The sequence below is a fragment of the Cricetulus griseus genome, chromosome 3 (genome assembly GCF_003668045.3).
Source record: "Cricetulus griseus strain 17A/GY chromosome 3, alternate assembly CriGri-PICRH-1.0, whole genome shotgun sequence".
Lineage (NCBI taxonomy): Eukaryota > Metazoa > Chordata > Mammalia > Rodentia > Cricetidae > Cricetulus > Cricetulus griseus.
In genome coordinates, this window is record NC_048596.1 from 257,524,898 (window position 1) to 257,538,692 (window position 13,795).

At 47.4% G+C, this 13,795-nt stretch overlaps 1 protein-coding gene across 4 annotated transcripts in view; it reads left to right on the forward strand.

Annotated features, from left to right (window-relative positions):
• The first annotated feature begins 578 nt into the window (after positions 1-578).
• Rreb1 (ras responsive element binding protein 1) overlaps positions 579-13,795 on the forward strand; it is a 125,773-nt gene continuing 112,556 nt past the window's right edge. Inside the window, exon 1 of one of the 4 annotated variants that reach the window (XM_027410372.2) lies at positions 579-815. The gene's annotated coding sequence lies outside the window, so the exon portion shown is untranslated. Of the gene's footprint in view, positions 816-1,318; positions 1,449-1,687; positions 2,204-13,795 lie in introns of those variants that run through there. The other 3 variants (XM_027410370.2, XM_027410371.2, XM_027410374.2) reach the window with 3 other exon arrangements.

Sequence of the window (13,795 nt, forward strand, 5' to 3'; positions counted from 1 at the left end):
CTCTCTTGGGCCTCCCAGACGTCCCCCCAAGCTCCTTTCCGCATCTCTGCCTCTCCCCTGATTCTGTTAAAATAGTGAAACAAACCGTGTTGTAAAGTGATGGAAAGCCGCGGGCTGTGAGCCTCAGGCAGTGAGGGGCTGGAGAGGAGGGGGCGCGGTAGCCGGAGATAGTGGTCACCAGTGAGCGCTGGGTGGGTCGGAAATTCGCTCAGCTGCAGTCGCTAAGACCCTTCCCCTCGGGCGGCAGGGCCCGCCCCTGGCCCCCGGCGCCTAGGGAAGGCTTGGGGCAAATTTGGGTCTGCTGTAGGGGGTTTGGTGGGGACTCCACCTCCATCCATCCTGGGATAGTGGCAACTGCGGTTGCCTAGCTAAAACTGGGGCGGGGGTGACGACAGGGACAGCCGGGTACCGCGGTCCTCCCGACTCCCCCAGCTCAAGCCGCCGCGGCTGCTGCGGCAGCTCTGTAACACGTCCCCAGGAGACTCGCAGGAGCAACACGTGATGTGTCTACTTATCAGGGTGAGAGGGGGAGAGCGAGTCTCCGAGCGTGCGGGCGAGGAAGCGGGGCGGGGGGCCGAGGCGGGGGCCGAGAAGACGGCTGGGGCAACGGGGTCGCCAGCTCCTCGCCCACCTCCCTCCCTATGGGAGAAGAGGAGGAGGGGAAGTGACTGCGGAGTTGATGAACTTTGCACATCCAGAAACGCCATTTTGATTCCTTTTCCGGAACAAGTTTGCATCTCTCCTCGTTCTCTCCCCGAAGCCCACCGGTCCCTACCGCATCATGCCTGGGAGCCCAGCACCCTGCCGGGCCGTAAGTACGCATCCCGGGTCCCCGCTTGCGGCACTCGGGTGGCTGTGAGATGTCCCGGTCACTGCCGGAGCGACCTTTTAAAGAACTTTTTGGGGATGGGGAGGGTGAAATGTGCACAGCGCGGTGTACTTTCTAAACTCAGCGTTTGGCAGAAAGGACCCGCACGCCCCACGCCGCGCAGCATGCGCTCGGTTGGGGGTGCGGGGTAGGGGTGGCCGGGATGAGTTGGGCAGCCCTCTCCCCTCGGGCTGCGCGCCCGGCCGCTCCTCCTCCTCCTCCTCCCCTTCCTCCGCTCCTTTCCCCTTCCCGAGCCGCCGGCTCTGCCAACCAGCTCCCTGCGCGAGCCGCCGCAGCGCCCCGCCAGCAGGACCTGATGCGCATCCATATTAGCCGTCCGAGCGCAGGAATCCGGCCCGACCCGCGCCGCCGAGTTTATTTTTAACCAGTACCGCCGGGACTCGGATGGTGCGCGCACCGCGGGCCAGAAACATCTTCCCAGCGCTGCTCTCCATCTTCCGCCCTCTCTCCCCCGACATCCTCCCCCCCATGTGGGAGGGGAAACTTTTCTCCTACATACTTTCTAGTCTCTCTCCGGTCGGGAAGCACGGAGATGACGGAGCCCGCCCGCCGCCGCAAGGTATCCGGGGGTGCCCACCCGGGGTGCAGGCGCGGGGGGCTGCCCGTTCGGGGCTGCTCAGTGGGAGCATCCGCCGCGCCCTGCTCTGCGGACTTTGATCCTCCCGGGCGGACGGCGCCGTCCGGGAGGGGCGGCAGGCAGCCCCGAGCCCTCTGCGGACTCCCGGCTGGTGGCTGCGGGCGACCACCGTCGCTGGGGAGGAGGGGAGGCGGCCACCCGGGCCGGGCCGACACGTATTGTTGGTGACTCTGAGGTTGACTGGGTACGAGTTTTCGGGGAGCCCCCGGCATGGGGCGAGCCTGCATCGCGGAGGGGGGGCTCTCGCCCGGCGCCGTCACGAGCACAGGAAGGAGGCCGGGAGCATCCGAGGCGGGGCCGGCGCCCGCCCCACCGCCCAGCTGTGGAGCGCGCTAGGAAACTTTTGTCCGCCGCCCTCTGGACCAATTTTTCTGGAGTTCTGGGGCTTCGTTTTCTCCTCACATCCCGGCCCGCACCGCCGAGCGAGAAGGGTGGGGGAAGCCGGTGACCGTGGTTGGTGGAGGGGAACCGACGACGGCGACAGGGAACCCCCCCACATCGGGCCCAGCTCCCCGCTCCCCCACCCGGTTCGCGGTCTCTTAGGAAACTGCGACCTTAATGGTTGCTAAGGAGCAGGGGAGGTCCTTCCCGTCGCCGGCCCCCTCCCTGGGAGGCGGGTGTGTTTTCTGTACAGGGCCAGGGTCGCCTCGAGGATGTGACCCGCTCTCTGGCCCAGGGTGAGTGCGGGGCGCAGCGACGGTGCCCGCGGGCAGCGGGCCGAGGTCTAGGGGTGCGGGGACCCCACTGGGCTCGAGCTCGGCCACTTGACAGGCGCCGCGTGCAGCTTGCGTCCCTCGTCCTCGGTGCATCCGTGATGGGTTATAAAAGAGGAGGAAAGTTATTTCTCCTTGCTCAGCAGATTTGCCCTCCCTCGCTCCTTACTGGTTAAGAGATAGAACGTGAGCCCAGATCCGGACGAGCAGTTCACATTCCATTACGAAATTCTACACGGCTTCAGAGCCAACAGCAGCACACATTCGGGGCACTTTGGAGGGGATTTTCTTCTTTGGGGGGATGCTGGTAATGGTGGTGGTGGAGACCGATACAGGGGTGAATTAAAAAACAACCTTTGGGGGATGTTGAAAACGTTGCCTTCAGGTTTTCAGCCCTCGTTCTTGTTTTGGAGCTAAGCATATCCTTGTTAAAGCTTATGGGAAGAAAGTTTGCCTGTTGGATGTTGGAAGTTGGCAAAGTATTTCAGCAAATGATCTCTGCAAAGGCTGACTTGCTGCTTGTGCATCCCCTGGTTGTGAGATTACTTCTTCAGATAATGTGGTGGTCTGTGTCTGAGTGCGAGTGTATTGTGCAATAGTTAATTGGAGTGGAAGGTGGAGAAATGAGAACAGCCAAGAAAAGAATGTGTTGTTTTTTTTCACATCCTCGAAGTTTGATGCTTTCTTGAGTAGGCAGGTATAGTTTCCAAGATAATTTAACCCGGAAGTCTGAGTTGGAGGCTAAAGGCTTGGTTTAAACTCTAAAGAAAATTCTGTACATGCTTTTTAAAGAAGCCATAGTTTTTGTGGAAAGAGTTCAGTATACTCTTCAAACATTACGTGCAAGGGTGGACTCGGTTTAGAGATTTGGAGTTGTTTTTTGTCTTGTTTTGTTTTACCTTTGCCCATTGGGGTATCTCCTGATGGGTCTTGCTTTGATGTATTTGGTTACACTGATGAATTAAACATTGGAATGGCTCTAATCAAGTTTTAAATGTGTGAAAAAAATGCCCTCCCCAATTTTTATAAAAGAAAGGGAGAGAGGAATACTTTGATTTAATTTAACTTCTCCGTTTCAGGTTGGTTAACTTACACTGTCTCAATCTTAACAGTTAAGTATTTTTAAAGTAAGCTAGTAGTTTTTTTCACAGTGTTTGGTTTTTAAGGAAGACTTTATCCTAAGAAATGCTGCTGATGCTCAGTGGTACATGGAATATTATTCTCTTCGTTTCCCTGGATACCGCTTTATTCCTCATCAGAAGCTCAGACAGTACCCTTACTGGGGACGTGATGGGGAGTGTTTGTTTGACTCAGCTGGTACAGGTGGTGTATCCATTCCTAACCATTTACATCATCGAACAAGTGACCTTTGGATGGAAGGGAACTTTATTTTAGATTTCTTCAGGCAGAACTATCCAAGAGAGCTTATTTGCACCCAGTGCAGGTACTTGAGTGTGGAAGGAGGAAAATAAAGCCTAAGTGTGTTAGTCTCATCGGATCAACAGCTGTTTATTGGTTATCTGCCCTAAGTCAGGCACTGGCTAGCAGCTGTTAGCAAACTTCTGTTTTTTACTTTTCTGTTTTGAATTGCTGCGTTGGTTCACTTCCTAGGTCAATTTGGAAGTCTTTCTTGCTATTGTGTGCTCACTTGCTAACATCACTTAACAGCTTCAGCTAAGTACATTTCCTGGTTAATGAAGTTGAAAAATTCTATCCTCTTAGGGTTTTGCATGGCATAGTTAATATAAACTTTTACAAAAATTGGCTAAACAGGCCCTCTAGAAGCAGTGAGAAGTGGGTCCTTTTGATGTTTCTATTCATTATCCTTCTGAAAAGTAGGTGGTGCTTAGAAGGTCATAGGATAAGGGTTGCTAAGCAGCTAAACAGAAGGATGCTAAAATTAACCGAAGCTTTTTTTGAAAGGGAGTCCTTCCCTGTTTTACATTATTTACTAGGTTTAATTAATTTCTGAATCCTCCGTGTTTTTTGACCTAGGAAGGTAGGATGTTAAAGTTGGTTTTTGTTTTTGTTATTTAAATCATCTTTCTTTTGTAAGTGTCTTTAATTGAAGTTCAGTATTCTCTGACCCAGTGCTGTGGTATCAAATGGCAGCTTGTCTGGGATGACTTTCTTGTCTCCTAAGAGGTTGAGCTTCCCTGTTGTTATGTGTGTAGCTTCACCTGCTTTCGAATTAATAACAGATTTTTATGTTTGTTTTGGAAATTCTACCAAATGATGTTTTACCTTTGTATCTTATTAAACCTATTTGCATTCAAAAGATAGAAGTGCAATATAGTTATCAATAGTAACTGCAATATAGTCCCTCCTGATGAAGACACAGAGGGAGCTTTCTTTCCTCCTAGATTAGATGTGGATATGGCTGTTCCTGGGCCATGTTACCCTACTTCTCTGGCTCTGTTTATTCAATCCAGCACATAGATAACCCTGTTAAAAACAATTATTCCAGGCTTAGAATATATTTGGAAGAACTGAGCAGATGTTAGAAGGCAAAAGGTATTGTGGTTTGCATTTTGCCTTTAGTATGTTTCAAGGTTCTTGAAGTTTTTCATGGAGATGAAAGATGCAAGTTGGGTTGAACTGGTGACTGGAAACTATCACTTCTGTTGAGTGGCAGGCCTGCTGCAAAGCCAGAAACTTCCCTGACTCAAGGTTATACGTGTCTTTCTGACCTATCAGACAGGACTTGTTGAGTCATATTTTTTTTTATATTCAGATATAATTGAGAGATTCGCAGATTTTCTCGTGTCTTGTCTCTCAATTTTCAGATTTAGACTGTAATTCCTGGCTAGAAACAACCAAGTCTGTCTCTCAAATGCAGAGGTCAAAGAATGCTTGCCATGCCCAGGGGTGGAGGATAAATCAGAGAGAGGTAAAAAGGTACACCATCTGAACCCAGAGGGAGGCATGAGATGTGCTTTCTGAAATGCATCGCTTGCTTTTAATTTCCCCCACTCCCACATGGCAAGCCGACCAAGGAGAGGAAACCTGTCTGCTGGTGTTTTCTTTACTGCAGAGGTAGAAGAATGAGGAAGGCGGGGAGGAGCTCTTCCTAGTGAGCAGTTAGTCTTGTTGGGCTGTGTCATCAGCCCAGTTTTTCTCAAGGTCTCTCTTGTCACGTTCCTTGGGTGCCCAACATGGTCTGAAGGGCAGCTGAGTGTGCCTGGAGATTTCACCCTGCTTGTTGGTAGTTGAAGGGGGGGACGGGTGGGTAGGGAGGCGGGGACAGGGAGCTGTGATCTGCACACTTCTTTGATGGGCCTGCAGGCTGCAGGTTAGCCGTCTGCCCATCAGTAGAGGTGACTGCTGGTTGGTGAATTGGTGCTTCAGACAAAGCAGTGGGAGAGGGTGGAGACTGTTTGTTCTGTGTGATTCAGGCAACTAATGCTGAGAGAATTTGAAAACCTCCGTAAAGGCCGGGGCCTGGGGACTGGCTGCTACTGCAGCAATTCACCTGAGGGCTCCTTGAGGGCGGTGCAACTCACAGGGTGGAGAAAGAGAACGAAAACCCCCACTGGTTTTGTCAGACAGCCAGACTGAAGAGAAAAAGTCTCAGTGGGGGTAATTAGATAAAGCTTTTAAATGCTCTATTTGTTTTTCCCCTGAGCTTGCTTGGTATTTCATCCCCTTTACCCCCTTTTCCAAGACTGGGAAAGGATTGTTATAAAAGCGTTTGATGGGCTGGTCATTGAATTACTTTTACATTTCCTTTGGGTTGAGGGTGGGAGGAGGTGTAGCTTCTTAGACTAAGTTTCAGCCTCCTTTTGTGAAGACATTTAGCAAAAATTCTAAGTTTAAACTCAGAACAGCACAGATTTACAGCTGGGCCCATCCTGACCTCTGACCTCTGACTGCTGGTTGAAAGCAGCCTGGCCTCAGAGGACTCAGTATTTCATATATACTGTGGATTTCTCTCTGTGTGGTGGTGTTTGAAAATAAGGCCAGGTCCTTTTGGAAGTAATTCTTTGCTTGAATTTGAAGGTGTAAGGGGATTCAAACAAACAACCCCCCCCCCTCCCGGCAGTATTGCTGCCACCAAATGGGATTATACATATCTTTTCAGTAGCTTTTCTACCTCAGGGCATTGTTGGGAGGGTAAAATTAATGTTCCAGAAAGTCAAAATCTGTATATAGAAGAAAGTGGTATATTTTGAGCTCAAGATGCTTTGTGGGTATCCACTCCAGATTTCCTTTCCGGAATTTTTTCAATTCCTTTACCTCTGACTGAATTAACCTAGAAGTATCTCAATTGGGGGTGGGGGACGGCACTGCACACTGCATTTTTTTTTAAATTTTATTTATTTATTTATTTATTTATCTATTTATTTATTTATTTATTTTTGCTTTCAGGGTGGGGAGCAGACACAACTAGCAGATTCTTCTTAAGGGGGTTTGATTAAGGATGGGCTTTAAGAGAAATCCAGGTGTCAACCTTAGGACTTACTCATCAAAGGAATGGTGTCTGGGTATATTTTACTGTGATTGCTCCCCAACCCCATGGGGGGGGCGGTTCTGTTGGCCTTTAAGGAATCGAGATCAGATGCTACTACATCTCCTGCAATGCACTATCGAAGGGCATCCTCCGTCCACTCTCATGCAGTGGAGACGTGATTATTCAGATGTCCAGGGCCAAGGTGGAAAAAGCCTACTTTCCAGCCGCTGGGCTCAGGGTGCAGCTCTACTCTGCTGAGCTGGCTTTGATCCCTGGTACTCCCAAGGAAAAGAGGGGTACAGCAGTCTTGTCTCGAGCAGACTGAATGTGCCCTCCGTATCGCGTGCATTTTGTTGGGAGATGTAAAATTGTATAAAGTAGGTAAGCTCTTTGTCGCTTGCCTGTAAGGGAGCTTGGTTGGCAGGTTCGAAGTTTCACAGACAGTTAGAGGGTGGGGAAAATGTTGAGTGGTGTTAACATTTTTGAAAACTCTGTTAGTAAATAAGTTCCAGAACTCGTCTGCTTCTAAAACAACCTAGACCACTGACAGGAAGCCGCTCTTGTAGGTGCTTAGCTTTCCCATCCCTCTGTCAGGGTCTCCCTCATTTTGTAAGTTATGTGGAATATACGTTTTTTTTTAAGTGTTTGAACTTGCCCTTACTTGCTCGATGCTTTTGAGCACTCATAGTCTCTCTTCATTTTGTTTCTCAAATTTTTGTAAAATTCTTACATAATTATCTATCTATCTGAGCCTGGTCTTTGATCCAGACATCTCTTCTTGAGAGGGGGTGGGTTATCACGTGGCAAGGTGGGATAGGGCGGTAAGAAGAAGAGGGCACAGGGATGGAGGTGGAGAGACAGTTATTGTATGTTCTTGGGACCCGAGAAGGAAATGTCTAACCCTGTCAGGAGAGGGATACAAATACCACCTGCTTTAACCCTGTGGTTGTGCTCCTCTGCTACCATCCTGTGATTTTTCAAACCGGCAGCTGGTAAGGCCTGGAGCAATGGGAGTAAAGGGGCCAGTGTTTGGGAACAGGAAGGACTGATGCTCCTCTGGGCTCCCAGTCTTGTTGTGTGCCTCTGGACCCTAGCATTTCTCTCTCACACCAGTGGACCAGCTGTGCTGAGGGCACGCAGTGCCATAGCTCAGCAGTCACCTTTCAGCCCCTTACCTAAGAAAGGGAAGGGACTGTTGCCTCCAGTGTTGGGGTGTTTTCCTGCCCTCTAATCTCACCTATGAACGGGCAACTCCCAGTGCTTCTTTTTTACAACTTTGCCCAAGCTGGAACCTTCAGGCACCTCACCCTGCAGGTACTTATAAAAATGAAAGTCATCTATCTCCCTCCCTTCCAGAAAGGGATCTGAAGTATAAGGTGTACCCAGGCAGCCAGGCCAGGCTGTCTACCTCGCTGTCTTCCGTCCCCGCTTTGGGCAGAACCCCTCCGGGTGTTGCAAATGTCTCTTTAAGTTAATTTCCTGTCACCAGTTCCTCTGCTCTGCAGTTCACCCTGCATTGTCCACAGAGTGGTGTGTATTGTCCGTTTCAAAACAGCCCTCGGCTGCTTGTGTCTACAGGAGGAAAGCCAGGGGCCTCCGCAGGGCCCACAGGGCCCTCCATCAGCAGCCTCCACATGCAGGCTCTAGCCTGAGCTCCTGCGCGTTTCCCTGCACCACTGCCATTCTGAGTAATTGTCTATACTTTCAAATGGGCTCTTCTTCCTGCTGCGTCCCCAGCTCTTCTCCAGCTAGTATTCTTTCTTACCTTTCCCCCCCCCCCAAACCCTGTTTTCTAGGGACTGTTTTGTTCTCCTTACAGAACAGCCCTCCCAACAATGTTTTCCCACCTCAGGAGCCTTTTTTTGTTTTTTTCTTTTCCATCCCTAGTATCTAGCCTGATTGCTTAGCTGGTGCTCATGCCTTAGCATGTGCTGGGTTCTGATACAAAAACCAATATGTTTTGGAGAAGAGCCACATGTAATTTGGAGCTGAGGTCTAAATAGTGCTACAAACGCAGCAAAGGAAACAGGCATACACATTTTCCTGCACACCCATCATGCCAAGGTCTGGTTCTAGGTGCACATTGGTGGGAAATTTTGAAGTCCTAAAATAAAAGTTGGCTCAGTTTCATTAAAAAAAAAAAAAAAAAAAAAAGCAGAGAGAGACTTTGAATGCTTGGGTGCTCTAAAAGCTGTCACACTGGGGCCTTTACTAATTATAACCACTTTTCATGGCTCTTGGTTTGAAGTTTACATTAAATAGGAGAGATGGGCACCCAGATCAAAGACCAGATCATTTCAGAGCTCCAACGAGTGGGCCCATTTTCTTTGCTTAGTTAGAGTTTTGCTTCATTAGTGGTATGAGTTAATAGGAGTGTTGGTCTGTGTATAATTCAACTTCTTCCCCCCTCCCATTGCTGCTTGGATTTAAAACAAAACACCAAACCAGAAACATACAGGATGTGGATCTTCCTTTACTCCTCTTTCATTCATTCGTGTGTGGGGGTGTGTGTGTACATGCACATACTTGGTAGATATTAGTTATAGGTCATAGGAATGAAGACTTGTCATTGTTTTAGGGCACCCTCCTTTACGCTGACTGAAACTGCTATGGAACAAAATGCTTCTGAATACACAAAATCATCTCAGTCTTAACCTTCTCAAAAAGATACACACTTTTTATAGCGATGAGATGATTCTGGGGAACTGGAGTAGGGATTTCAAAACACAGCATAACAGCTCAGTTTGTAGAGCACTTGCTTAGCATCCAGGAAGCCCTGGATTCTTACCCAGAACTTAGAAAAGGGAGAGGGTCGGAAGTTCAAGGTCATCCTCAGCTATATAGTTTGTGGCAAGCCTGGAGTGTGTGAGACCCAGTTTCAAGAAAAAACAAATCATAATATAAAACCATGTGCCTAGGTTTCCTTGCTAAATAATCAGAGGGAGAGAGGCGAGAGAACACCACCACCAAAGAGCCAAACATTAAAGAACAGAAATTTACAGCATCCTTTCTAAGGATGAAGTTATTAGTACTGCCCAGTATGTGCAAGGGCATGGTTGTCCCTCTTAAATGCCTACCTGCTAGCTGTAGGTCACACTAAGATTTGGCAGATGCAGTCAGCTGTGCTAACTTTTCATTTTAATTATAACCGAGTTTCTTTTTGATGGAGAAAGTAAAATTTTTGTTTTTTGAGACAGGGTCTCTCTACGTAGCCCTGACTGTCCTGGAACTTTCTGTGTAGACCAGGCTGGCCTCAAACTCACAGAGGTCCGTCTGTTTCTCTGCTTAGGAGTACTGGGATTAGAAAGCAAAATTTATTTATTTATTTTTGATACAGGGTTTCTATCTGTGTATCCTTGACTGTTCTGGAACTCACTCTGTAGACCAGACTGGCCTCAACTCAGGAATCTACTTGCCTCTGCTTCTACTGGGATTAAAGGCATGCACTAGCTGCCCAGGACGTGCAAGGACTTTATGGCTAGAGTGACAAGTAGGAAGCAGCTGGAGCATCTTGCCTGAGGTGAATAAAACCTATTAGGCCCGGGAGTGGCATTTTGAAATTAGCCTTTTGAGGGCCACGCCTACCCACAGTAGAGAGGCAGACAGACAGGAGGAAGCTTCTGGTTTCTCCTTGGGTCTGCAAGATCAGTTAGAAAGCTAGTTTCTGAAAACTCTTGGTGGACTTGGTGTGACATAAAGGTAGGATGGTCACTGAAGCCTATCGAGTTGGGTTGCTTCTGTCATTGGCATTTCTAATTTTTCTAAGGTTGGAAGGTGGGACTAAGCAAAACTTATAAGGTTTTTGTTTTATTAATCTTTTAAAAATCAATTTTTTTTTTTACATTTTCTCTACCTTTACTGTTTATTTTGTTAAAGAATAATGATGAGAGGGAGGATGTTAGGTAGACTCTTAGTTGGAGCAGTTGAGTGACTTTCTTCTTTCTTCTACCTCTCTTTTTAGTTTCCTAATTCTAAAGGGAACAGGAACTTTGTTGTCCATGGTCTGAGCTTTTGAATTGTATTCAGATGAGATGTACACATAAAGTTGTTATCATTAGTATTGGGTTTTTGATTGATTGTTGAGTCAGGGTTTCTCAACGTAGCTTTGGAGCCTGTCCTGGAACTCACTCTGTAGAGCAGGCTGGTCTTAAACTCTGCCTCTGCCTCCCGGAGTGCTGGGATTAAAGGCGTGTGCCACCACCGCCCCGCTGTTACTGTTTTAAATTACATTTATTTGTGAGCATGAGACTTCATGCTACAGTGCAGGTGTGAAGGTCAGAGGACAGTTTGGGAATCTAGTCTCTCTTGAAATGATGTGGAGCCCTAGGATTGAACTCAGCTTGTTAGGCTTGGTGGCAAGCACCTTCGTCTCACCTGCCCTGTGCACTCAAGTCTTCAAAGCTGGTAAGTTTTCATTCATTCTAGTTTTACTATGTTTGGTTTATGAGCAAAGGGCTCATGGGAAGAGGCTTTCAGTAAGGCCCAAGCTAGGACTCTTCAAGATTTCTCAGTTCCAGGCTCTTTTCTTTTTCTTTCTTTTCCTTTTTTTTTTGGGGGGGGGGTTTCGAGATAGGGTTTCTCTGTGGCTTTGGAGACTGGCCTAGAACTAGCTCTTGTAGACCAGGCTGGTCTCGAACTCACAGAGATCCACCTGCCTCTGCCTCCCGAGTGCCTGGGACTAAAGGTGTGTGCCACCACCACCACCTGGCTCCGAGCTCTTTTCATGACCTGATTTTCTAACTTAGTTCTTCATTGGAAGCACATGAAGGCCCCCAGTAGTCACCTGATGCCCTCACTGTCTTCGATAGTTTCATCAATATTTTATTTGACAGTAAACTTGTGTGTCTTCTGTGTGTGTACTGGGCTCTCCCTTAGATCCTTGGGTGCCAAAGACAAAGATTGAACCTCAGAATTCCACAAGGGAGGAGGAAATTGTCCCTGTAGAGTGGTTGTCTGTCTGGTATCAGTACCCTTGGTGATGGCAGACTCACTACCCACTGCCCAGGCATCCTCCAGGACTCTACTGTGCTAACTTTGCTTCCCAGCTGACAGAAATCTTTTTGGAACTAGGCAGAATGTTTTCTGCTGAGTTGCTACACACCGGAGGCTGGCATGCAGGCGTGTTCCCTGTGCTCTTGCCATGAAGAGAATCAGGGCTATTCGACTCTCAGAAAGTTCCATGTCATTCCAGGACTGAGCAAGCAGCAAGTAGCCAGTCATGTCCTAGTGAGTGAGGACTGTTGCTTCCAGGGGAAGAGGGTGTATGTACATCGAAACAAGGCCAGCCTTGTTGGATGATAGCTTAGGAGAAGCCTGGTTGGGGGCTGGGGGGTGGGAGGGTGGTGGTGGTGGTGGTGGTGGTGTAAAACTGGATTTCAAATAATACATTTTGAAATTTAAAATTGGAAAATTTAGATTCTTTTGTGTAAACAGTTGAGGGACCTTCACCTCACTATGACCTTAACATGTGTGGGTTTGGGCATCTAAGTTAGTTGTAGATGTCCCTCACTAAGTGGTTGCTTTTTAATGAATGTCTGCCATTGGTGTCAAAAGTTCATTCAGGATCCAGGTTTTGGTGACAAACATGTGAACCCAATTTTGAACAGTCCACCCCTTGCCACTTATTTTGGTCCTCTAACAGACTGGTGGGGGGTGGGGGCAACTAGCATGTCTGAGGTATTTGTGTATGTCTTGTTTTCTCTTAGGCCATCTGCTGCCTAAGGATGAAATGAAAACTTTTAAAGGAAAACCGCTGAGACTGATGAAATAATGAGGTGAAAGCTTTAAAATTGCAGCAAAATTCAGAAGTTCCTCATGAGGTTGTCTCTGTCCTTTGTGAACCCAAGCTACTCTTATCTTACCTGAATGTGTTACTGAGATATTTGCAAGCCTGGCTGGTATGGTAGGACACGCCTTTTAGCCAAACACTCAGAATGCAGAGGCAGGTGGATCTCTCAAGTTCAAGGCCAGCCTGGTCTACATAGAGAATTCCAGATCAGGCATTGTCTCAAACAAAACAAAACAAATCAAAAACAAAAAACCCCAAACCAAATAAACAAAAAAACTAGGTGGTGGTACACACCTTTAATCCTATCATTCTAGAGGCAGAGGCCGGTGGATCTCTGAGTTCTAGGCTGGCCTGGTCTGAAGGTAAGTTCCAGGACAGGCTCCAAAGCTATAGAGAAACCCTGTCTTAAAAAAAAAAAGGTGCAACAAGAAGACTTGTACTTTTTCCTCAGAAAAGTGATATTGAGGTGCAGTTTGGTACCATGTGACAGGAAGAATTCCCTCTTGCTTCTTGGTTTTGGAGTGCTGAAGAATGGAGCACTGTATGTGCCAGGCAAGCCCTCTGCCACTAAGCCCCATCTCTGGCCCACTTCGCTTTTATTTTAAATGAGTCAAAAACAGATTGATTTTAGAAAAAGCTCATTTGAAATACATGCTTTACTGTGGTTCCATAAGGCAGGAGGCCCATTTCAATGTTAATTCAGCATTGATTTTTTTTTAACATAGCATACCTTAGTATATTCTTCATAGTGTGTTTCAAACATTGGGAATTACAACCAGTTTTCTCTGATAGCTTTGTACAATTTGAGACAGTTTCTCTGTGTAGCTTTGGAGCCTATCCTGGCACTCTGTAGACAAGGCTGCCCTTGAACTCACAGAGATACGCCTGCCTCTGCCTCCAGAGAGCTTAGATTAAAGTGCTGGGATTAAAGGCGTATGCCACCACTGCCCAGCTTTAATTCTTATTTTATTCTCTTAAGTCCTGTCATTTCATTACCATTTTCAATGAAAATTGGCAAGAAAGTATTTTTGGTTTCAAAATAAGTCATAGTATGTTCATTATATAAAACTGTGGGTTTTGAGATGCTAAGTCATTTTCTTTGCAGGAGTAATTTGAATGATTAAAATGATTAATAAATAACAAGGACAGACAATCAGTACACACTTTTTCTTTTTTGAAGTGGTGCAGCTGTGGGTGAATAATGGTGTTAAGCACATTGTGACTGTCACTGTGAGAGTAGATGGTTTGTGATCACATGACTGTCATTTTGTATCCAAGAAGAGGAGGGGATGTTATATGTATGTTGGGGGTGGGGGGG